Genomic DNA, 26222 nt, shown 5'->3' with positions numbered 1-26222 from the left:
GGCTGACACACCTAGGGCCTGCACATGAAAGTATGCAATGACAAGTACTTGATGGACATCCTTGTACGACTTGTAGCCCTCCATTCCTGGCGTGTGTACGCCTCGTATCACTATTCTACTGTTGCCGTAGGGGTACGTGTGAAACGCACCGTACCCCCGCATTCATTGCGTGTGTACGGCCTGTATCAATATTCTACTGGTGCCGTACGTGTACGTGTGAAACGCACCGTACCCACGCATTCATTGCGTGTGTACGGTCCGTATCACTGTTGTACTGGTGCCGTAGGGGTACGTGTGAACCGTACCCCCGCATTCATTGCGTGTGTACGGTCCGTATCACTGTTGTACTGGTGCCGTAGGGGTACGTGTGAACCGTACCCATGCATTCATTGCATGTGTACGGTCTGCATCACTGTTGTACTGGTGCCGTAGGGGTAAGTGTGAAACGCACCGTACCCGACGCATTCATTGCGTGTGTATGGTCCGTATCACTATTCTACTGGTGCCGTAAGGGTACGTGTGAAACGCACCGTACCCACCCATTCATTGCGTGTGTACGGTCCGTATCACTGTTGTACTGGTGCTGTAGGGGTACGTGTGAACCGTACCCCCGCATTCATTGCGTGTGTATGGTCCGTATCACTGTTGTACTGGTGCTGTAGGGGTACGTGTGAAACGCACTGTACCCCTGCATTCATTGCGTGTGTACGGTCCGTATCACTATTCTACTGGTGCCGTAGGGGTACGTGTGAAACGCATCGTACCCACGCATTCATTGCGCGTGTACGGTCTGTATCACTGTTGTACTGGTGCCGTAGGGGTACGTGTGAACCGTACCCACGCATTCATTGCGTGTGTACGGTCCGTATCACTATTCTACTGGTGCCGTAGGGATGTGTGTGTACCGTACCCACGTATTCATTGCGTGTGTACGGTCCATATCACTATTCTACTGGTGCTGTACGGGTATGTGTGAAACGCACCGTACTCACGCATTCTTGCGTGTGTACGGTCCATATCACTATTCTACTGGTGCCGTAGGGATACGTGTGAAATGCACCGTACCCAGCATTCATTGCGTGTGTACGGTCCGTATCACTATTCTACTGGTGCCTTATGGGTACATGTGAACCGTACCCACGCATTCATTGTGTGTGTATGGTCCGTATCACTGTTGTACTGGTGCCATAGGGGTACGTGTGAACCGTACCCCCGCATTCATTGCGTGCGTACGGTCCGTATCACTGTTGTACTGGTGCCGTAGGGGTACGTGTGAACCGTACCCACGCATTCATTGCGTGTATACGGTCTGTATCACTGTTGTACTGTTCCGTAGGGGCACGTGTGAAACACACCGTACCCCCGCATTCATTGCCTGTGTACGATCCGTATCACTATTCTACTGGTGCCGTACGGGTACGTGTGAAATGCACCATACCCACGCATCCATTGCGTGTGTACGGTCCGTATCACTGTTGTACTGGTGCCGTAGGGGTACGTGTGAACCGTACCCCCACATTCATTGCGTGTGTACGGTCCGTATCACTGTTGTACTGGTGCCGTAGGGGTACGTATGAACCGTACCCCCACATTCATTGCATGTGTACGGTCCGTATCACTGTGGTACTGGTGCTGTAGGGGTACATGTGAAACGCACTGTACCCCTGCATTCTTTGCGTGTGTACGGTTCGTATCACTATTCTACTTGTGCCATACGGGTACGTGTGAAGCGCACCGTACATGTGTGTGGATTTCAAAATTACATAGGGGACACATAGGGGACAAGTATTAGGCCCAAAATGCATGCTGGTTGTCATGGATACAGAGTTTTAATTTGCAATGTGTCCATCAGGTGTCCTAGAACAGTCAGTTGGACAAATAATACAATTTTGCAAAGTGGTTGTTGACTTGCCATGATGCTCAAAATTTGAACGATGCGAATGCGTGTCATTGGTGTATGTTTAAAGGGATTGGAGTAAACATATGATGCGAATGAGTCTGATTAATCACTATGTACTCCTCTAAATGAATGCCCCTCAGCAAGACAAATATAAGGCAGCCAGAACCCATGAGAGAGCACTTGCCTGCACAACTTTCCAGTCGACCACACTGCTGATGTCGCTGCTTCCTCTGGACCATGTCGCGTACTGTGGAGAGGGCCCAGCCATTCACCCTAGAGGAGAATGAGGCGTTGCTGGACTGCCTCCTCCCACAGTACCCCAAGCTGTATGGGAGACCAGGGGAGCAGGTGAGTGCTGACTCCACTACCTTTTCCTATGCACCTGTTGTGTGACTGTCAATATTGTGTCCAGGTGGGACAGACATGCTATGTGAAAGGAAGCATACACCTGCATTCATTGCATGTGTACGCATCGTACCCATTGTGTAGCTTAGAATCGTATTACTGTTGTAATGTTGCCATATGCGGTGTAAAATACTACCTTTGACTGTGCACCAGTTGTGTGACTGTCACTTCTGGCATTGTGTCCAGGTGTGACAGACATGCAATGTTGTTTAGAGTGGGTCCCAGGGGGGGGAAATACTTATGTCTCTCATGTAGAGCATGAGGTAGTTCCTGTGTTCACTCCTCACTTGCATTGTGCTTACTGTGACATTCACTGCATAGTGCATGACACATTCAGCATGGCAAATCCTTGGTGGCTTTTTTTCCTATTGTCCTGAGGTGATTCAGTGGTCCCCCCGCTGTGACAGGTGACTGTACACACAGATGTGTGTGAGTTGAGTGGACCTGTGGTGAGAGTGTCCAAATGATGTGTACAACCTCATGGACATTGATGTGTGTGAATGTTCCTTGTCATGTGGGTGAGTGTCTATGTGAAGTGTTGCACCACAGCTGCATGGAGGAGGCAACAGCTCTACCCATCTGATGTGACAAGTAAGCCGTGCTGTTTGTCTGACTTGCAGAGCTAGCACGACAACTGTGACAGCCCACAGGCAAGTGGCACATGTGCAGAGGGAGGGTTGTATCCGCTGTTGTGACTGACAGGTGAGTGATCTGTGCCTGGGTGTGTCTGTCTAGTCTGCTGAGGGTGCGTCAGTGGAGTGGGACATGTGACTGCTTGGCACGTGCTGTCCATAAGCCTGCTGTTGCATGTGCTGCACAGTGTGTGCCATGATCAGTGAGTGTGTCGCACCCCTTATGCCACCTGTTGACTTTCAATGCCATGTAGTGCATTGGGGCTTGCACACATGCCAATTTCTCATTGAGAATGATGCAATTCCTGTCAGCATCCTATGCCCTGTTCAACATATCAAAGATGTTCAAATGTGTGTCTCTGGGACATGGAGCAGGTGTAGTGATGTTGTCTCACTTTGTCATCCTGACAGGTAACTGCCTACGAGAAGATGGGGATCTGGCAGGACATCATAAGGGCCGTGAGATCGTTGGGGGATCGGAGTCAGCGCCTACCACAGGTCAGAATACGGTGGCAGGAAATCCAAAGCTGGACCCGGAGGATCGCCCGGGTCCAGCTGGGGATGGACCCTCGTCGCCCCCACTGTGGGCGCCGACGCCTGACGGCCCACATAACCCGTGTCCTGGTGGTGGTCTTCCCTGACCTCGATAGGCAGTTACAGGAGAGACTGCAGCAAGGAGGGGGTAGGTACATGGCTGTTTGTTGTGTTATGTGTCACCAGCTTTTGGAAGTGCTATGTAGCCTGGATGCACTCCCAGAGTTTATATGTGCAGTGCATTTTCTGTTCCCCAATGTCACCTGGTGCTCTTTTTCATCCCTTCCACTCCTTGACATGTGTCCCCTGGTCTGTGTGTATTCACATTTGCACATGGTCATCTAGGGTGCCAGAAAATCAAAGTGCACATTGCTTTCCGCTTCATGTGGGAGGGTGGTCTGTGACATGTGTTGGTACCTTGCCTGTGCCATGACCTGTTCACTATGTTGGAGGTCCATATTTGTTGGCACTGATGATGAGTCTCAACATAGGAGTGTGAGGTTTCAACTGAACACCCTTGCACCATGCATGGCCAATGTTGTGGCCGCAGACATGATGTGCATGAGTGGGAGATATGCATAGTGCCATGACGGTTGCTCATGGTACAGTCAGCTCATTCCAGGAACACGGAGCAATGTGCCCACTACAATCCCCTGAGACACCCTGGCCTCCTAATTATGTGTGTCATCCAACACTGTGCACATTCTCTGTGGGTTCAGTATAGGTCTGCCTCTGTGGCATTGTTCCCTGGCCTAGTTTGTATTTTTCCAATGTGTGCTACATGTGTCCACTGGACAGGGAAACACCATTTGGCTTGTGCATACTCACTCTGGGCAGTGCCTGTGTGGCTAGTCACAACAATCTGTTCATGGTTGTTTGTCACAAATATGTGTTGCCAGCCCCACGAGGTGATGTTGTGTCAATTTAGCAATTGTTGCTGCAGAGTTTTTGAAACCCTGATTAAGAGGTGTCACTTCTTGATCTGTATCAATCACATTGACTCAGGTATGGGGGGGTTGTGCGGGAGAGGCCTACATGGGCACCCCTGATTTCTCCTTGCCAGGTCTGACCTGTGTGTGAGAATTGGCTGCACAAAGAATCACAGTGCAGTGCCCCTGTGATGGTGGCCAGTGCTTAATGTTTGTGCTTTGCAGCCTGTGTAATTTTTTTAAAAACATGATTACTGCTCATTTTTGGCACATGTGTGTGGTTCAGATGCAACGCAGTTTGGTCTTTGTGTGCTGACATCTGTGTGGACATTCTGGCTTACCATGAGGGTGTCTCCACAGAACAGCTATGCTTTTTTACAACCCAATTGCAGGCCCATTAGCTTATGCATTTTTCCTGGGTTTGGACATGTGTGCCACTCCACATGACAGGCAATAGGTCATATGTGTAACCAACTGTGTCATCAGGTAACGGATGGCCATGTGACAACTGACATAATGTACCTTGGCACTCACAGCACTTGTCGACAGTTCTTCATGTTTTAAATGTGGTAATTTGATGATTTGTGTTAAGAACGCTAATGTGCCTGCATGAAAGATATCTCCCAAGGAAGTGCACACAAAACGACATTTCCACTTTCATGGAACACGCTGGCACCTTTTGAAAGAAGCCACTGTTAGAATTAAATGGTGTTGCAGATTCTCCGTATACATGTTCCCACAGTGGTCTTTATTTTGTGAAACTCCTTTGTTGTTGGTGATACAAACTAACGTGTGTCAAGACATCAAGACCTCCGTGGGCCCATGTATATGTACTTTCTGCAACACCATTCATTTCAAACAGTGGTTTCATTGAATAAGGTGCTAGCTTCTTCAATAACAGTGTAAATGTAGTTTTGTGTGCACTTCCTTGGGAGACATCTTTCATGCAGGCACATGAGTGTTCTTTTCACGAAATGGCGAATTGCCATATTCAATACATGTCGATTGTGTAAAGTATTGTGGGTCCCAAGGTAACAACCTTTTTTCGTTTTGTGTTCCAAAGTACTTACAGGTCTCTGAGTGTGGTGACACCTTGAGTAGTGAGGTGTGTTAGTTTACCTTGGGTGCACCACTACTGTTTCTTTCAGGGTAAACAAGACAAGACATGACTACATTGTATTGCTGTGCTCACCTGTTCACAGACACTAGCTTCTCAGTGTATTTCTCATTCAAGTTGTGGCCTGGTGTGTTCTTTTTTCCTTGTGTCCAAGTGGCATAGTGGGTCTACCAACTGGGCAGTACAGGGCTTACATATGTGCGGTGTAATCTAGCTGTTACTCATGATGCATTGCCTGATATGCACTGTGACCTATTTCTTTTGTGCTCATGTGTCAGATGTATACAGGTGACTGATGCATTTCTGTTTCTTCTCCTTGCCCACAGCATCATCATCTGAAACTGAAGGAGACACCTGCACGGACCTGGAGGAGGGACCCAGCAACAGTGCCACCATTGCTGGCGAGTCAGAGGGAGCCAGTGGCATGGAGGGCGAGGGGAGTCTGTCCGAGGACCTGTCTCAAGGTGATACCACCTACGACGCCGACGGGTCCGACGCTGACTTCCTGGAGGAGCCGGAGGCTGCTACACCACCTGGCAGCATCCCCACATCTGTCCCCGCCTCATCCGTTACCATCTCCACCCTCCCAGTTGCTCCCGTCCCTTCTGTCCGTGCAGAGGCCCACCATGTCTCCTTCGGGCCAGGCACCGCACCCCCTGCCCCTGTCACCCCTGCTGCCCTCAGTGAAGAGTCTGTGGACATACTGCGGCAGTTGCAGGTTGGGCAGGCATCGGTGCTGAATGTCCTCCATGGCCACACTAAACTGCTCACACAGATGGTGTCGTTCATGGAGGGCATGTCAGCAACAATGTGTGACCAATGCAAGATTACTCTCCTGCGGCGCTCTGTCCCACCCCCTACCCCGGACCCATCCACACTTCCCTCTCCCATACCTGTCCAACGCACACCAAGACAGTCACAAGCACGCACCCCACCAGACACAGGCAGCACACCCCCAAGTAAGGCAAAGTGCACACCTCCTGGCATGCACACTCAGGGGGATGTCGGCACACCCATAGGGTCTGGGGACAGACGACATACACGCAGCCACAGTCGCAGTCCGCAATCCTCACAACCCAGTCCCTCCAAAACCACTCCCCTTGGCTCCCCTGCAAAACGCTCACCCAAGCAGCTCTTTCTGGGTGGGCTGGACCTCGCCCCCGCTGAACCACCACCCCACAAGCGGGCGAGGAAGTCCCCGGGCACGGGAGTTGAGTCCCCCACCACATCAACCCCCTCCCCCAGGAGCGCTACCCCCCATCCCTCACCCACTACACCCTCCCTTGACCCTGGGGAATCCTCAGGTGCAGGGGTTCGGATGGATGTACTAGCAGCGGTGTGCAGCGCCAAGCTTGCCGCCACCTTCGGCGCTGCTCCACCCCCTGCGGTGGAGATGTACACCCCTGCACCCACCACACCTACCCTTCCCCCTCCTGTCCCTGTAGTGCCTGGTACTGCCACAAATGATGCCCCACCCCCATCCGACGAACCTGGAGGTTCATTTGTGCAGGCAAGCTAGGGGTAGACGCGGTCCCCTACGTCCCCCCTTGGACTTTACGTATGGACTGGCCATTGGCCTGTGTAAATAGTCTATTTTGGGGAGAAAAAAAATTGTGCTGAATAAAGCCTTTATTTTTACTTTCAACACTATTGCATTTCAGGTACTTGATGTTGGTGATGAGGCTCCTGGAGTTGGTGTTCTGGTAATGTGTAGGCCTGGGCGGCAAATTCCGTTCCGTTCGCGGAATTTGCGGAATTTGGGTAATTTCGCGTTCCGCGGAGAAAGCGAAATTGCCCAAAAATCTGTGTTCCGCGACTTCGCGAAATTTTTTGCTTGTTCGCGTTCTCAATATGCGTGTTCGCGAGATATTTCACCCCGAGCACGCAAACAGCGATCGCGAACAGGAAAAAAGTATCGCGAACAAGCAATTCCGCGTGTTCGCGGAATTTCTGCGTGTTCGCGGAGATTTTTTACCGTTTCGCGGAGATTTGCGTAACTCGATTACGCAAATTCCGCCCACCCCTAGTAATGTGTTAGTGTTCTGAGAAATGTTTTTGTATGATGGTCATGAGGTGGACCATGGTATCTGTGTGCCATCACAATGTCTCTGCAAAGAATCATTGGTAGTGTGTGTTCATTTTGTTTTGAGACATTGTCCCAAGGAGTGTTCCTTCCTCTGTGGCACCTGACATCTTCCCTGCAAACAGTTGCACAATTGTTGTGCTGACCTGTGTCAACATTTCCTTTGTTGGTGACGGATCCCTTCAACAATGGCCATCCCTGCTCACCGATGTCTCCTGCTGAATCGTCTGTGCCAACCTTGCTAGTCACTGTACTTGTGTTTTGAGTATGTCGAAATGCCTTCAGGGACAAATTCACCCTTTTCAGCACTATGCATGTGTGTAATCACAGCCTACCACTAAAATGGTACTTGTTATGCAGGGTATTTGGGCACCTGACAATTGTGGGCATTGTATCTAGGGGAATTCCACCCTATTCCTTCCATGAGAGACAACATCTTGGTGGCTGACAGTGTGTGTTACCTTTGGCTATCTTAGTTTTGTAGGCAGTTAAATGACTATACAGTCTTGTGGCATGATATCAGGGTGTGTATTGTGCTGCATCTGCCATGGGTGGGTATGCATGTGTTATTTGTCCTCATACCCACATGTGGTGTGTCATGCAGTGGGTGAACAATATCCATCCTCCTGGGAGTGGGACACTGCTGTCAGTGATGTGTTATGGCACTGTCATCATAGTCCAAAGTTAGGGATGTGTACATACCACCATGTAGGGGTGGTCATCTGATAATGCAGATATTGCAGGCCACTGCTGGTTGTCATATGCACCCACCCCCATGTCTCTGTCCACTGCTGGAAGTCCTCTGCACCCACCTCCATGTCTCTGTCCACTGCTGGGAGTCCTCTGCACCCACCCCCATGTCTCTGTCCACTGTTGGGAGTCCTCTGCACCCACCCCCATGTCTCTGTCCACTGCTGGGAGTCCTCTGCACCCACCCCTCATATTGTAGGCCACTGCTGGTTGTCATATGCACCCACCCCCAGGTATCTGTCCACTGCTGGGAGTCCTCTGCACCCACCCCCATGTCTCTGTCCACTGCTGGGAGTCCTCTGCACCCACCCCTCATATTGCAGGCCACTGCTGGTAGTCATATGCACCCACCCCCATGTCTCTGTCCACTGCCGGGAGTCCTCTGCACCCACCCCTCATATTGCAGGCCACTGCTGGTAGTCATATGCACCCACCCCATGTCTCGGTCCACTGCTGGGAGTCCTCTGCACCCACCCCCATGTCTCTGTCCACTGCTTGGAGTCCTCTGCACCCACCCCCATGTCTCTCTCCACTGCTGGGAGTCCTCTGCACCCACCCCCATGTCTCTTTCCACTGCTGGGAGTACTCTGCACCCACCCCCATGTCTCTGTCCACTGCTCGGAGCCGTCTGCACCCACCCCTCATATTGCAGGCCACTGCTGGTTGTCATATCCACCCACCCCCATGTCTCTGTCCACTGCTGGGAGTCCTCTGCACCCACCCCAATGTCTCTGTCCACTGCTGGGAGTCCTGTGCACCCACCCCCATATGTCTGGACACTGCTGGTATTCATCTGCACCCACCCCTATATGTTTGTCCACTGCTGGTGTTCATCTGCAGCCACCCCCATATGGCTGGACACTGCAGGTATTCATCTACAGCCACCCCTATATGGCTGACCACTGCTGGGAGTCCTCTACAGCCACCCCTACATGTCTGGACACTGCTGGTATTGATCTGCAGCCACCCCCATATGTCTGGCCACTGCTGGGAATCCTCTGCACCCACCCACCCACCCCCTTGGAGCAGTACACTGCTGGCCTGGAACTACACACACACCAATATGAAGGTAACATGCAGGGCCAGACCGTAACCCCACATTTGTGGCGTGTGTACGCCTCGTATCCCAAATGTACTGGTGCCCTACGGGTACGTGCAAGACGCACCGTACCCCTGCATTCATTGTGTGTGTACGGCTCGTATCACTATTCTACTGGTGCCGTACGGGTACGTGTGAAACGCACAGTACCCACGCATTCATTGCGTGTGTACGGTCCGTATCACTATTCTACTGCTGCCGTAGGGGTACGTGTGAAACGCACCGTACCCACGCATTCATTGCATGTGTACGGTCCGTATCACTTTTGTACTGGTGCCGTAGGGGTACGTGTGAAACGCACCATACCCACCCATTAATTGCGTGTGTACAGTCCGTATCTCTGTTCTACTGGTGCCGTAGGGGTACGTGTGAACCGTACCCATGCATTCATTGCGTGTGTACGGTCCGTATCACTGTTGTACTGTTGCCGTAGGGGTACGTGTGAAACGGACCGTACACGTCCACTTCCGTAGTTGCGGTACGCAGGGGTTGCTGGACATGCCCCCCCAAGTGACCAGACCCTGGTGGTAATGTATGGGCTCCATATTATAGGTTTGGATTTGATAATGGGGTATGTTTCCTGCCCCTGACCCCCACCCTGGCCCCTGGGTGTTGTTCTCACCTTCTGCTGCGTGTGCGTGGGTCTGGTGCACCAGGTTGTAGGCTAGGAGGACCGAGATGACACATACGATGGGGTTCATGGCGTGTACGTCGCGTACTGGGGCTCCGTTGCGTAGCGGTTCGCGTAGGACTCTGCTTTTCCGGCTGTGTTTGGCTCCCGTACAAAAAGAGCCGTACGGAGTGACGTAGGGACGAATCGTACGTGCTGGGCCGGAAACCGCTGCTTGAATACGTCCGGACGTCGCGTACAAGCTGTTCTGGATCAGAATCGTTGTTTTTTTTTACCCGTACGGTCTTTTGTATGAAACGTACGGAAATAGGCTTTCTGTACGAATCGTACTTCATAGGTTGTACGGAAAGTTCACCGGGTACGAGTCGTACGGAGAAAAGGCTCCGTACAACGATTCGTACAGCCTTTTTCCAGGATTGGAATCAGCCCCCATGTAGGGCATAGATGGCGTAGGATTGAAATGCTAAATGTGGCTGTGGTGTATTTCCCTGTTTGTGTGTGTGTGTGTGTGTGAAATACCTTTGTTGTATGTGTGTGCTTGATGTGTATCTTCTTTCCAATCCTTTCGTAGCCCTGTTGATTTTCATTTTTGTATTAAAGCTGTGTTGTTTAGCAGGCCTCCTTTGTCCGGTCATATGTAGGCCTGCTTCCGTTCATTGTTTTCCATGGCCTGTTGTGACTGTGAGTGCCCATGTGGCTTGTGGCTATTTTGTGGTGGTAGTTTAGTAGTGTGTGCTTCTTTTTCCATAAAGGCCTGCATTTCTTTTCTTTGTTCCTCTTGGCTTATGCTTGTTGTTGTTGTGTCCCGGCCATGTGTGTGGCGGCCATTTTGTGAAGGCAGGCATTGTGCTTTTGCCATAGGCTTACATTGTCTGTCTTCCATTTCTTGTTGTTGTGGGTGGGTTGCGGCCATTTTGTGGAGCCATCCAAGCAGTGTGCTTGCTTTTGCCATTCTGTTCCAAGCTTGTGGCCTAGTCTGCCAGTAGGCCCAGAGGTAGTTATCCTCAAATCATGGGTGCATAAAAACAGTTTGTGTTGTCTGTTGAATTTTAACACTATGGATGGCTTTGGATTGAATTGCAAAAGGTGCTTTTTGGGGTGGAATTGCAGTTTTTGGGTGTGTGTTAAATAAATAGGGCTTTTCAGCCAGTAGGTAACCCTAGGGATTCAACTCGTGTACTTTTGGCAACTCTGCACAGCGCGACAACGCGGACTTACAGTTTTTGTCATTTTCGCGCTCTCAATATGCGTGTTCGCGCACGCAATAACGACTTTTTGTACAGTTAGCGATGCCGAACACGCACAATTTGCAATCTGGCAAACAATATCTCGCGAGCAACATAAAACCTTCTCGAAAACACTGATTTTGTGCATTTTGCTAAAGAAACTCCTCAGGTTGTCTTTCTGCTGTAGTTTTGGAGCACGGAGTCACTTTTATTTTTTTTTAAATATTTTTAGGAGACGAAGTAAGTTCCACAGAGACTCCAACTTCCTGTTCCTGTCCTTTGTAATCACTTTTTTGTTATTATTGTGGTGGGTGGCCTGAGCATGTGGGTGGTGGCCATTTTGTGATGGCAGGCATTGTGCTTTTGCCATAGGCTTACATTGTCTGTCTTCCATTTCTTGTTGTTGTGGGTGATTAGTGGCCATTTTGTAGAGCCATCCAAGCAGTGTGCTTGCTTTTGCCATTCTGTTCCAAGCTTGTGGCCTAGTCTGCCAGTAGGCCCAGAGGTAGTCATCCTCAAATCATGGGTGCATAAAAACAGTTTGTGTTGTCTGTTGAAGTTTAACACCATGGATGGCTTTGGACTGAATTGCAAAAGGTGTTTTTTGGGGTGGAATTGCAGTTTTTGGGTGTGTGTTAAATAAATAGTGCTTTTCAGCCAGTAGGTAACCCTAGGGATTCAGCTCGCGTACTTTTGGCAACTCTGCACAGCACGACAACGCGGACATACAGTTTTTGTCATTTTCGCGCTCTCAATATGTGTGTTCGCGCACGCGATAACGACTTTTTGTACAGTTCTCGATGCCGAACACGTAGAATTTGCAATCTGGCAAACAATATCTTGCGAGCAACATAGAACCTTCTCGAAAATGCTGATTTTGTGCATTTTGCTAAAAAAACTCCTCAGGTTGTCATTCTGCTGTAGTTTTGGAGCACGGAGTCACTTTTATTTTTTTAAAAATATTTTTAGGAGAGGAAGTAAGTTCCACAGAGACTCCAACTTCCTGTTCCTGTCCTTTGTAATCACTTTTTTGTTATTATTGTGGTAGGTGGCCTGAGCATGTGGGTGGCGGCCATTTTGTTAAGGCAGGCATTGTGTTTTTGCAATAGGCCTGCATTGTCTGTCTTGTATTCCTGACCTTTTCTTGTTTTTGTGAGTGGCCTGGCCATGTGGTGGCAGCCATTTTGTGGGACCAGCCACTGTGCTTTTTCCGTAGGCCTCCAAGCTTGTGGCCTAGTCGGACAGTAGTCCCAGGGGTACTACATATCAATCATCACGGGTGCGTGGAAGTTAAACAACTGTTTTTGTGTTGTGCGTTGAATTTCAACATCATGTATGGCTTTGGATTGAATTGTAAAATGTGGGCTTTACTTTTTTTCTGGGGTATATTTCACTTTTTGGGTGTTGTAAACAAATGCCTTTAGTTTTTATGTGTATATTTTCGTTGTTGTTGCTCCCTGATGCTGCATCCATCCCATAAGATGCACACATTTTTTTTTAGGGCAAACAGGCTGCACTACATTTATGATTTTGTTCTTTGCTATTCTTATTCTTCCTGAGTGTACACAGTACAGTAGTACACCATGAGCCCTGGCCTTGTTAGTCTCATAAATGGCTATACTGTTGTTGTTCACTGACTTAATAAAATTTAATAATTGTGAGCACCCACCACACACTAGGAAGTTATATATTATATTATTGATCTTTTGACTGATGTTCTTCTGGCTTTTTTGCTTTTAGGTGCACAAAAGACGCAGGAGGTGTGTCATCATCGCCTGTTGTGGTGCCAGACCGACGTCCTGCTGCTGTACACGATGTGACATGACGTGTGAGTGACCTGACCAGCCATCTCTGCAACTTGTGCAACTGAGTGCTGTTTTGACATCTGAAGAAGATGCCCCCAAAGAAAGCAGGTAGCAGGTCCTCCGGTACCAAGAAAGTTGCCATGGAGAAGAAGGAACAGAAGAAGAAGGAAGTGTCACTTAAGTCTGGTGTGCCTCCCAAAACCTTTTTTGGGACACCAAAAATGACGCCTGCAGCAACGGTGTCCGGGGCCAAGCTGGGGGCAGCAACTCCGCATCAGTGGGCCCAACCCACCAACCCAGGCCCAAGCAGATGAGTGTGGAAGAGGTAGCCAGCCTAATGGTGGAAAGCAGTGATGCTGAGCCTGAACTAAACTTATTGCTATCTCAAAGTAGTACACAATCAACGCAGGAGGGAACACAGCAGATAAGTGGTCAACAACAACAGCCGCAACCACCGCCCGCAATAGTAGCTGTTGTTCCTCCCGAAGTAGGGGCAGTTCAGGAAATTGAGCCTCATGCAGAGGAAGAAGAGGAAGCCACTCCTTCAGAAGTTCCATTGTCTTCCAAATCCCCTACAAGGAAAAGGAGGGTTAGTATATCAAGTTCTTCACCAAGCCCCCTTCTGATGATCTAGATGCCACTTGGAAGCCACAAACTGAGTCTGAGTCTGAGAGGCAGACACGTCACAAGAGCAGGCATGGGAAAAGGAAGGTTCCAGAAAGCCTTACACTTATGGAGTTTGATGTACAAGAGCAGGATGATGATGATGAGCCAGTCATCACGAACATCACTCCCGGGCCAACATTTTTACCATCTATCCAAAATGGCTGCGAGGGATGTAGCACGCATGCCTCCAACACAGGTAACACCAACACGACCTCCAGCTTCCATATTTACATTAGCAAAGGGCCGGCAGCGTCCTACATCCAGCACAAGCACCACCTCAGCAAAAGTAGGTAGTGGTACTGCACAGAGTCAAATTCAACACACACCCTCCAGTTCATCCGGCATTGGAAGTGGCACCTCCAGCAGGAGACAAAAGTTAAGCTCCCCAGTGTGGGACTTCTTTACGGTTAGCGAAAAGGAGGAGAACATTGCTACATGCTCCGTTTGTCATACCTCTGTTAGTCGTGGTAAGCTTGGTACAAACTATGGTACCGGAGGCCAAATGACCCATCTGAAAAAACACCACACAATCCAGTGGGAGGAGCACATTCGTCGCATAAAAACTGGAACCATTGCTGTTGGTGGGGATAAACCAGTAGAAAGTCCGCTCACGGTGGAACAGGAAGAAGAAGAAGAGGGAGACATTCTCTGTGGTAGTGGTACACAAAGTAGCCCTGTCCCCAGCAATGCAGTGGTAACGCCCACATCCTCAGCAACATCTCAGTGGCAAAAGAGTAAGAGTCAGCCTGAGACACCAAGGAGTACTGCTTTTAAAAAAAGTGTGACGTTGAGCACAGGAAGGAATACCGCGCAGCCTACCATTCTTACCATGTTTACTAGGCCGGAGGGGCAGTACGAACGCAACCACCCAATAGCACGTTTGTACAATGCAAAGCTGGCTAAAATGTTACCACTGGACCTTCTCCCTTTTTCTTTAGTTGAAGGGGTGGGTTTTCTGGAATTTGTGACCATCTGCCCAAAATGGAAGGTTCCCAGCCGCTACTATTTCGCAAGAGTTGCTGTTCCAGCACTACATCATGACGTGCTGGAATTGCTTGGTAAAACCTTAAAACAGAGTGCTGTTCAGAGTATCCACCTGACAACAGACATGTGGACCAGTTACCAAGCCACTGATTACATGTGCATCACTGCACACTGGGTCTCTTTTTCGGGTGTTAACGATAAGATATCTGAAGGTGTTGTTGACACCGCTGAGATTTTTAAAGGCACTCGCAAACATGCAACTGTAGCCATGTTTGCTATGGAGAAATCTCAAGTTGCTGCAAACATTTTGGATGAGTTTAACAACAAGGTGTTTGAGTGGCTGCGACCAAGAGGGCTTAACATTGGTTTTGTTGCCACGGACAATGGCAGTAATGTAGTTATGGCCATGAAAGATGGTGATTATTTCAGGGTCCCGTGTTTGGCACAATGCATTAACATGCCCGGAAGCAGCTGAGGGTCATTCAACATGAGCATAAAATGCGAGTCAAAGCACTCATCCAGGACGTGCCAACACATTGGAACTCAACTTATTACATGCTTGAGAGTCTGTTTGAGCAGTACATACCACTCAATGCTTATGTCATGAAAAGGTCAGGAGATCCTACTGTGAAAGGCATGACCGTTGAGATGGCCTAATGGGACCTCGTTAAATGCCTGACAGAGATGCTACTTCCTTTTGAGGTCTTCACACGTGAAGTCAGCAGGGAGGACTGCACTATGGGCCAAGCTATCCCATTGTTGTACATGCTAGAGCAAGAGCTGAGGGAGGTGTCAGAAATGTACGCAGGTGTGGATGACAAAGTAGACGCATATTATTTGGCGGACACCTTAGCCGTTCGCTTATCTGGCAATACAAGGATTAAAAATAACATTGTGTCACATCGACATTACATTACTGCCTCAATTTTGGATCCACATTACAAATTATTGCTGAGCAGTGATGAAGTAATTCCTTTTTCAGAAGTGGATGTGCCAAGTACAAAACTTTGATAGCTGAGGAAGCCACTGACTTTGAAAACGAACGGATCTTAATTAGAGGCCCGCCACCCCAGGGCAGAAAAAAGTACTACAGGGCACCCAGAGTCAAGTTCTACTTCAGAGCCCGAGAGCAGTGCGTTTGCCTCCCAGCAGTCATCAACACTGCCAGCAATAACATCAACAACAGCACCAACAGGATCATCAGCCACATTTAAAAAAACGGCAGGCGATTGGTTTCTACGGAAAGGGTTTTGTACGTCCATTACTGATGCAAAGGCAAAAGAGGCCAAGCAAATCAGAGCATCCCTGAACATTGAACGGATGGTTCAGGCCTATCTAGATGACACAACAGAGGTCTTCATGGAGCAAAGCCCATTGGTGTATTGGTATGGGAAAAGAAGCCAATGGCCACTGCTCAGCAGGCTGGCGATAACGTATGTGGCTTGCCCTGTTGCAAGTGTCTCTTCAGAGCATGTTTTCAGTGCTGCTGGTGCCATTGTTACTGTGAAAAGGACCAGTCTCTCGCCCAAAAGCGTGGAGAGGTTAACCATGATCAAAATGAACCAGCACTTTATACCACCGGAGTACAAAATACGTGAATCACAGCAGGAAGAGGAGAGCGACTTCGATGACATAAGTAGTGGGTTATTACATGAGGTACTTCTGTCCAAACCACCAGAGTTTGAGGACGATCTCCTCTTCCCTGACAACTAGGCTTTCAAATTGTTCTTCCTTCCTTTATTTGTGTGTGTATCTGTTTTTCTGGTTCAAATCTAATTCACAACAAATCCATCAACAGTCTCCTCTTTTTATTTCCCTATTGGAGTTGCACGTCTGTGCATTACTGCCCACTCCACTCCTCAGAGTCCTGCTCCATCATCCTTACTCTCTCTAAATACATTTCAAGCAAGCCAGACATTGGATGGAGATGGAGAATAGTACAATACATGTTGCCTCTAACAGTCCCTCCATAAGAAGTGAAACGTGACTACAGCTATATTCCGTTTTGTTTCCAAGCCGAAAGAAACTCATCACTGACTGTCAGAAGGCTAGGCATCTGATCTTACAGCCAAAGAGAAGAGCAAGACAGGTAATGATTATTATGAATGATGGCACGGATTACACTGAATGCTTGCTGACTACGAGTGAATGTGCATGAAGTCGAACTATACTAGTTTATCTACAAAGTAAAAGTGACTCAGGTGACAGTCAATGTTTCCTTGTTGTTTAATAACCACATTGTACTCTTACCACTGCAGGTGCCGGCCAATATCCGTTGCAATTTTGTAATATGGAATATATTATAAACGTAATCAGTCACTACAGACTGAGTGTTGTTGGAGAACACGTACCACACGGTCATGATGCTGAGCATACTATCTTTGCACACAGTCAGTCAGTTGGATCGGAGATAATTGATGGAATAACTGCGTTTCATGGGATGCCTTAAAAGGTAAACAGTTTCAACAAGAACTACAGCAGACCTAGGCTACATGTAATGGTGTGGACTGGAGTAGAGTATAGTGGTATGAGGGACAGTGGCGCATTGATTTAGTCACTTCATTTGGAAAATGCTAGGTTGCTGCAGTGCATATGCCTTTTGTCTGGCTCTGTCAAGAATTAAGGTAAATGGGGGTAGGGTGGCTGGCCTGTGCCGTGGTTGGCCTGTTCTGTGGCTGTGCTATCTCCTGTCCCGTTGTTGTTGTAGCTTAATGCTGTAGAGTAGACACTATGTATCCAAGCCGCCTCAGTCTGAAAGTGTTCTCTCAAGAGTCTTGTCTTCTCTTCTTGCACTCCACTGTAATTGAGTTTATTTTTTTTAATTCAGCTATTTTTCACTACCCCTTTTGTTTTTCCATCTACACTTACAGGCCGGCCTTTAACCTGTGCTATAGTGGGAGAAACAACTCACACTTACCTTACCAATCCGCATCAGGCAGGCAGTGGTACCCAAGAAGGATGTGCGGAGTGTCCATGGAAGGGAGGACCAAGAGGAATGACGAGAATGATGCAACGCCACATTTGGACCAGGATAATACAGTGACTTTAGTATCATTCATCATTTGCCTTTAAATGTATTTGATTCCTTTTTTCTCTTCAATCATTACGACTGTGTGTTGTGTTTTTTTTGGTAATTGATCCCTACAACTATTTTTTAATTTCCTTTGCTAGCTTGAAAAATAAAAGTAAGCCTGGTACAGCATGTAATTTGGTTCAGTCTGAGGGCAGACAGGCAAGGCAAATTTCCTTTTAATCATTTCTGCCCTGTACTGTCTAATTGTGTAGTAGTAGTTAGTAAGTACAACTCATTATCATTAACCATCAAGTTCTCTTCAGCAGCATGCGTGCATTTCCTTTTTCTCACTTTATTGATTTCTTTGATAATGGATCATGGTCACCTTCCAAGATTGTGTTTTACTTTTGTTGTGTCCATGCATACTGTCTGTTTTTCTTTGTCATACCTTTCCCAAAAAACCCCTTCCCATCCATTCATCAATCCCTAACCCTCTTCCCCCGGGCTGTGTGATTTATATTGAGGTGTGATGTGACTACATTAAATGTACACCAACAATTGATCACACGCTTGCTGGGGCAGATGTGGTGAAAGCATTGCTAATTGAATTTCAACTAAGGCAGGGCAAGGATCTTCTTCTGCTTGCCCACCCATGCTGTACTTTAGTTTGTTCTACTACTCCTCCCACAGTCTGTCTCAGTAAAGTGACTTTCTCTTTCTTTTTTCAAATGCTATTGCCAGTGTCTACTACTACCACCACAATAATGGCATCTTCTCCATTCATTTGGGAAACCAACCATGCAGCCATCAGTGTGCCGAACTCCATCATCATCAATCACAGGTAAGATACGTTTGGTGGGAGGTATAATGGACTAGGAGGAGAGGCTGATAGTACTAGTATGACAATTAAAAATACCTCAGTGAGGGGTACCGCATCTATCTGTTTGTGTGTTACAAAATCGGCAGATCTTTTAAATCAAACACTGGCTGCGGGCATGCAGCAGCAAGGAAACAAAGTAACAAACCATGTGACGTAAATTGAATTCGTAACAGTAACCCACCATAAAACATTAACATTGTATGTTTAAGTAAATAATATAAAATGTAATATACCCTAACAAAAATAAACTATCCCACTCTGACCTAACGCACCCCCCTCCCTAACCCCAACCAATGTACAAAACGAAAGTCAAAGTCCAAAATGTCCGTAAGTGAAACCCCAACGCCCAAAACCCACCCACCAACAAAAGGAATTTAAAAAGGGCAAATGACAAGGTCCTATAGTTGGCGGGCCTTCAGGTGTTTATCCACAAGGATTTTTACACGCTCCTCTAGGTGCTCCTCCAAGCGGGCCATCCGGTGGAGCAGCTGGCGGCGACATGCCCTGCAGTTACATGCAGGGTGGGGGACAGCAGTGGTAGATATCGAGGCACTGCGGCGGGCGGCTACCGGACCACGGCGCCGTAAAACTGGAGGCAGGGCCAGACTAGGGCCCGGGGCATTGGAGGAGGCTGCAGCTGCAGCCGCCTCCTCCTCCGCCTGAGCCACCAGCCGGCGATATTCATCGCAAATGGCCTCCAGTTTACGGCGCCGGGCCCTGGCTGCCAACTCCTTCCTCGTTGGTTTTGGTGTGGAAGGAGTATCTATTTCAAGAAAGAAAAAGAACATGTTGTAACCAATACTCTTAGCAAAACAGAAACATTAAATTCATTAAACACATAGTGGCACAGTATCACTAGAAAGCACAGTACATAACATTTGTGATGTGGTGGTAAGTATCTATACGCCTACTTCCTCGGACTCTAACATTTGTGGGAGTTTCCGACATTATACTCGTACTATGTACACACAAGTCGTGTTGTTCTTATCTCTAGTTTAGCGCAATTACATAACCTTGTTGTAGCAGGCATGCCAGCTCAGTTAGCTAAGCTTGCACCAAAGAGAAACAGATATGAGTCACATGATGCAGACTCACATTGGTTTTATTTACTACTACTGTCTGCAGGTGGGGAATCTCCTATTTTTGTATTACGGCCGGTGGCACTGGCCATACTCTGTCGGTTACATGAGGGGTGCCGCTCGTAGGCTTACTGTTGCTTTCATCTTACCAGGGCTGCTGCTGCTGACTTCCACGGTTGCTGTGTGCTTTGCCCGCGGACGTTGTGCTGTTTGGGAGGCGATAATAGTTTGGACTACTCTTCACCGGGACTGCGAGGACCAGGCTGCTCGGCGGTGTTTGCAGCTGTCTCCTCTTCCCGGCCCCTCCCCCCACAGACTCTTAACGCCTCGCGGCCCCCGCTTCACGGGTGCCGCTTGTAGGCTTACTGTTGCTTTCATCTTACCAGGGCTGCTGCTGCTGACTTCCACGGTTACTGTGTGCTTTGCACGCGGACGTTGTGCTGTTTGGGAGGCGATAATAGTTTGGACTACTCTTCACCGGGACTGCGAGGACCAGGCTGCTCGGCGGTGTTCGCAGCTGTCTCCTCTTCCCGGCTCCTCCCCTCCCGCACCCTAGCCTCATTACGGTGCCGTGTCCCCGCGCGCAAGCGGGACGCGCGCGGGGCGAAGACCGGGCAAAGAGCGGGCCGTCTGAGGCCGTCAGAGGACGACTGAGGACGGGACGGGACGGGCCACAACTCTAACGTTTATTGTGTGGTAAACGTTACACCCTTCTATAAGTTCCCTCTATCCTTGCACTGTACATACATTTTAAATTGATTTTGGCTTTGGGGTCTGTTCCACAGCATTATTGCTGGCTGGGCTACTAGTATGTCACTAGAAGCAGGGAAATCACGCACCCTAACTGTCAACACATCTAAGGGACCTGTCTCCGGCACAATAGATCAATTTTTCAAACGAGTGACTACTGTTCTGGAGAAGGAAATTGCGGATACTGAAAAGCGCCTCTCACTTGACTTGTTAACTGGTAAACGCTCTTCACTGGGAACAATCGGGAAGGCACTTTCTCCAGGAGTGATAATTGAGAGAACTGGCCCCACCACTGAAAATGAGGAAGTAATAACCCTCTTAACAAATTCCCCAGGAGTGCCTATCCCGTCGGATCATTTAAGTATCCTAACTACATCTGGGCTATCAGATTCACCGAATTTGGATATCTCTCCACCATCGATTAGAGAGATCCACGAAAACAGACACGTTTTAAAAAAGAGACGAGGCCCTCCCGCTAAAACACATGTAGCCAAAAATAAGAAGACTAGATCCTCTGTGCAAAATCCTATTCCCACTGGCCCAGCAGCGCCAAACAACTCCTCCTCTAGTATTAACACAAGAGGAATTCCCATTGATCAAGATTTGATGGGTGATTTATTGACTAAAATGGAGACTATGATCAAGTCTCTCCTACTTCCTCTCTTGGAGAGGACAAGATTAATAAGCCTGCATTTGGATGACTTGGGCAAACAGATCGAAGGGAATAATCTGACCTATTCTGAATACCTAAAAAACCAGAATAAAATCAACACTCCACTGTGTTAGAACAACCATCAACTAGTGGCACTCATAGGGAAACAAGCACTGCACTGGGTGGGAAATTAGTGGAAAAACCCCCCAATAAAACAACTGATAAAAGTGGAACCATCTTCCCACCCAAAGATAAAGAAATAAGCAGGGAAGTAAAAGACACCTTGGTCAAAAGAATTGATGAAAGGCCAACCCAATTTGAGAATATTGCATCAAGTAGAAGGGTAGACCTACCCCCAGAATCAGCCCCGTATACCATCGTTATGATAGGGTTACCTGAACTGTCAGAGGGAACCAGAGAAAACTTCTACGCTTTAAAAAATAAAATCATTTATTGGCTAAATGAAAATCGACCACTTCCCGCTGATATAAACGGGGAAATTTTAATGGTGAGACGCACCAGTTGGGTGGGAACTAGACCTAAAGAAAAGAAGGGGGATGCAATAATAATACATTTTAGGGATCACAGAGCTGTGAGATGTATTGGAGACTGGTATCAAGCTAGAGGGGGGGACGCTATCACGACGCATTATGTCAACTACTTCTATCCACGGGAATTAGTTTCTTATTCTAAATCTCATTCTGCAAAAAACCTCTTCTCAGCTTGGAGAGAAGTAGATCAGCAAACTCCCTACCAAAATTTTTCCAACTACCCGTTCAATCCGCATCCTAGGGGGAGGCGGTTGATTAATGACCAACACCCATTCCAGCGCCCAAATCATCCATTTTATCACCCACCCCAGAACTACCATGCTGAACAATTCCCCAGGTTTAATTTACCTACTCAAAATCGTTATTCAGTCTTGGCCGATTTGGAAAACGTAGACTGACTCTCTGCAGAACAGGCTCGATCACAAAAACCTATTATGGCAAACCAAAAATCACCCAAGGACATTGTTTTTCGAAGCAATTGCCTAGAAATGCAAGTAATAGAAAATAGCAATCCCGACTTATTAGCCACTCCAACATTACCTAGAGGACCTGATATTATCACTCAGGGGAATACCTTCGCCCATCAAACTCTGGTGAAGGGAGATGTAGAGCATCAACCAGTTGTAGAGGCAGCCTCTATAAATAAATGCACAAATAACGACCTAAAAATACAAATTATGTCATGGAACATTGCTGGCCTATATACAAAGATAACGAACGGGAGTCTGCTCGAATTTGCTGAGGATTATCATATAATCTGACTACAGGAGACATGGTCTATCAATGAACAGCATCTGTTAGGCTATAAAACCTATTTCACATCGGCAGTGCCAAGTGCTCATGGAAGGGCTAAGGGGGGTTTGACGGTATTTATAAAAAATACTATAGTGGGACTAAAAATAACACCTCTTGGCCTATATTCCAACTACCAGACACTGAAACTTTCACTCCCCAAGAACGGAACAATAATTCTGGTAAATATGTATGATAATCTGCCAGAAAGCGAGAGAGCAGATTTACTGGGGTCCATCCGTAATAAACTCTCAACTTTGACTAAAAAGATGCAAGGATTAGATGTCCCAAGCATCGTGTGGTGTGGCGACTTTAATCATCACCCCTGCGATAAAAAAAATACCAAAATCTGTGGCATGGCAGAACAAACAGAAAATAACATGATTCATTTCTGTCACACCAAGGTAGGAGACCTATTAAATGAAACAATGTCAGAACTCGGTCTAGTGATTCTAACCGAAATTAACATCGCTACCGGGCAACCACAGGCTACATATTTGGGTAGGGGTTGGGAGTCGACGATAGACTACATACTGATTTCAGCAACTCTTGAGAATGAGGCCCAGGGCTTTAGACTATTGACCAACACTCTAAGCGACCATGTGGCATTGGTATTTGAATTGGGCATTGGCCAGGTGCAATTTACACCCCAATTGATGATGACTGCTCTCGCTCAGAACAATATTTATCTCGCAAAAATAAACGGTTATGCTTTAGGTTGGGGAAAGATCGACCCAGCAGCCATAACAAATAATGTAGTTCATGCGGTATATCCCGCAATTGTGAAGTGCTTGGAAACTGATACTAGTGAAGAAGACCTTCTTCACAATTTCGGTCTAATTATGGAGAAAGCAAGGGATTTTTTAACAGGCAACAAGAAAGGGAATAGGGGCGGGAAAAAAAAAGGGTGGTTCGACCATAAATGCACTTCAGCGCACAAAGCCCTAAAAAAAGCATTAACAAAATCCGTAAGAGAGCAAGAGGAGATTCGTACCTTGAGGAGGTCCTATCGACTAGCTTGCAAAACTAGGAAACAAGAACTGAAGAAAGCGCTCTGGGACCAACTGTATGAGAGCTCGCAGAATAGAAATAGCGAGCAGTTCTGGAAAGTTGTAAAGACCCCCTTTCTGAACGATCTCTGTGACCAACCTACACTAGAAGCAGCAATCGATGGCCCAACATGGGCAAATAATTTTTCTAAAGTTTTCGGGAAATCAATAGGAACCAAATCAGAAGAAGAAAGCGAACAGACCCCACAAATTAGTATATTTCCGATCTTTTTAAACTTTGACATGAATGAAATTATAAATGCCATTAAAAAAAGTAAATGCGGAAAAGCCCCCGGCCCAGACGGCGTACCGGTTGATTTTTTTACGTTTCAACTAGATTTATGGGCTCCAATTTTAAAACGAGTGTTTGACGCAGTGATGAAGTGCGGGCTAATTAAGTCCTGGACCCAATCGATTATGGTCCCTATATTCAAGAAGGGAGATAGGGACGATGTGACTTGTTACAGGCCAATCTCATTACTGGACTCGCTCGGGAAAGTCCTGGGCAGAGTGGTCCTCCAGCGCCTCCAGGAATGGGTAAACGATCACAATATATTATCTGATATCCAATTTGGATTTAGAGAGGGGTTCGGAACTATTGAACAGGCACTGAATTTATCACTACTGGTGGGAAAATATGTATCAGTAAAGCAAGGAAGGCTATACATGGTCTATGTCGATCTTTCTGCGGCATTTGACTGCGTCTCTCATTCGAGACTTTGGTCAGTGCTCACAGATATGGGCATAGATTCTGATCTACTATATCTCCTCCGTGCACTTTATTCCAATGCCTCGTCCAGGGTACGTTTTGGAACACAGGGCGAATTATCTGACTCCTTCAAGGTAGAGCGGGGTGTGAGGCAGGGTTGTGTCCTGGCCCCCTTTCTATTTTCTCTCTATACCAACAGACTTGAAGCTGAGATGCTGAAAGGGGCCCAGGACCTCCCACGAGTAAAAAACCGTCTCGTCCCTGCGCTCTTATACGCAGACGATGCTGTAATAGTGGCACGCACCCCGCGAGAACTCCAGAAAGCCTTAGATAGATATTCTAACTTTATGACTAGCCTGGATCTCAAAATAAACATTAAAAAAACATATGTGATGGTGGCAGGTAAGGGAAAGAAAAGGGGAATGATTACCATTTGTGTGGATAAAGAGAGAATCGAGTCAACCACACAATACCCATACCTAGGGGTCATGATAGATGATAAACTCAACTGGAAAGCAGCCATTGAAGCTCGCAAACACCAACTTTTGCGAGCAATAATCGCTCTCATAAAGTTCTCCCAGAAGCTAGGAAAGAGACCACCACAAGAGCTTCTCCGTATTTACAAAGCTAAGTGCCATTCCACGGCACTCTACGGGGCGGGCCTTTGGGGACACAAAAATACCAATGCTCTGCAGGTAGCAGAGAACACATTTATCCGATTTCTTCTGATGGCACCAAAGCGAGCATCGACCTTTGTCTGCCACGCAGAAATCGGAATTCCCCATATTGAAGATCTGGCGAAGATTCAACCTCTTTTGCTGTGGCGTCGCATTTGGACGTCAACGGACAACTCATTCATAAAAGAAATGGTGGCCGACTGTATGTCTTTAGAACATATGGGTAAAATTGAGTGGCTGCTCTATGTGAAAAATGTTCTCACAGATCTTGGCCTCAAAAAATATTTTGTTAACCCCGAATTAATTGCAGAAATATCGAAGAAAGACCTAAAAATGAAGGCCCTTAGCCACATGGAAGAATCCCGGTTGAGCAAGCAGATAAGTAAAACATCTGTTCAACACTCTTTAATGGTCATGACTACATTGGAAATGGAACCGTATTTGGTCTATGTTGAGCCACAATTTGAACGTTTCCTGTTGACACGATTCAGACTGAATCTCTTTCATAAGCTTGTAGCCTTCCCTAAAAATCCAAACTGGAATGAGTGTCTAATGCTTTGTCCTTGCGATGAGACTTCGGAACAATCAACCATGCACACTGTATTGTTTTGTAAATACTATTCTTCCCATCGTAATCTCTGGCTAACACCATTGTTGAGAACCCTTGGTTTTAGAAGATGTCGTCCTGCTATGTTCTACCTGCAATTTTTAAATTCCGCGTTGATCACGAAATGCGTAAGCACGCTTTTAAAATGTATTTTTAAACATAGAGCGAATCTTGGGTAAAATATTTTTAAAAGGAGCCTTTTTGTACATTTTTGCTGATATTTTTTATGTATGTACTTTAATGGTTATTATTGTTTCATTATAACCGAATAAAGATTTAGGGGCATATGTATCAAACTCCCCTTTAGCGAATCTCAATTTGCGAGATTTTGCGATTCGCAAAATCAGATTCGCTAAACGGGATGTATAAAATAAATCGCTAATCATTTGCGATTCCTTAAAAATCGCAAATAATTCGCAGAATCCCGTATTGCGATTTCTTAATAGCGAAATTCGCTAAATAAGAAATCGCAAAAACGGGAATCTGCAAGCCTGGTGCAGGCTGATGACATCACAAACAGGAAACTGCAGTGATTGCCTGCACCTGCTCACCTGAGCCACACCCAGAGGCTGCTTGTGGAGTGTGAGGAGGCTTTCCTGGAGACAGCAACCAGCAATGGATCCCAAACAAAACCAGCAGGGCAAAGATGCAGAAAAAAGAAAGAGAAAACACAAGTTTTCAGAAAAGGAGCAGGAGGTCCTC

The sequence above is a fragment of the Triturus cristatus genome, chromosome 10, assembly GCF_964204655.1.
Source record: "Triturus cristatus chromosome 10, aTriCri1.1, whole genome shotgun sequence".
NCBI classification, from domain to species: Eukaryota; Metazoa; Chordata; class Amphibia; order Caudata; family Salamandridae; genus Triturus; species Triturus cristatus.
The sequence above is the reverse complement of the archived record's forward strand: the minus strand, read 5'-3'. Positions refer to the sequence as shown.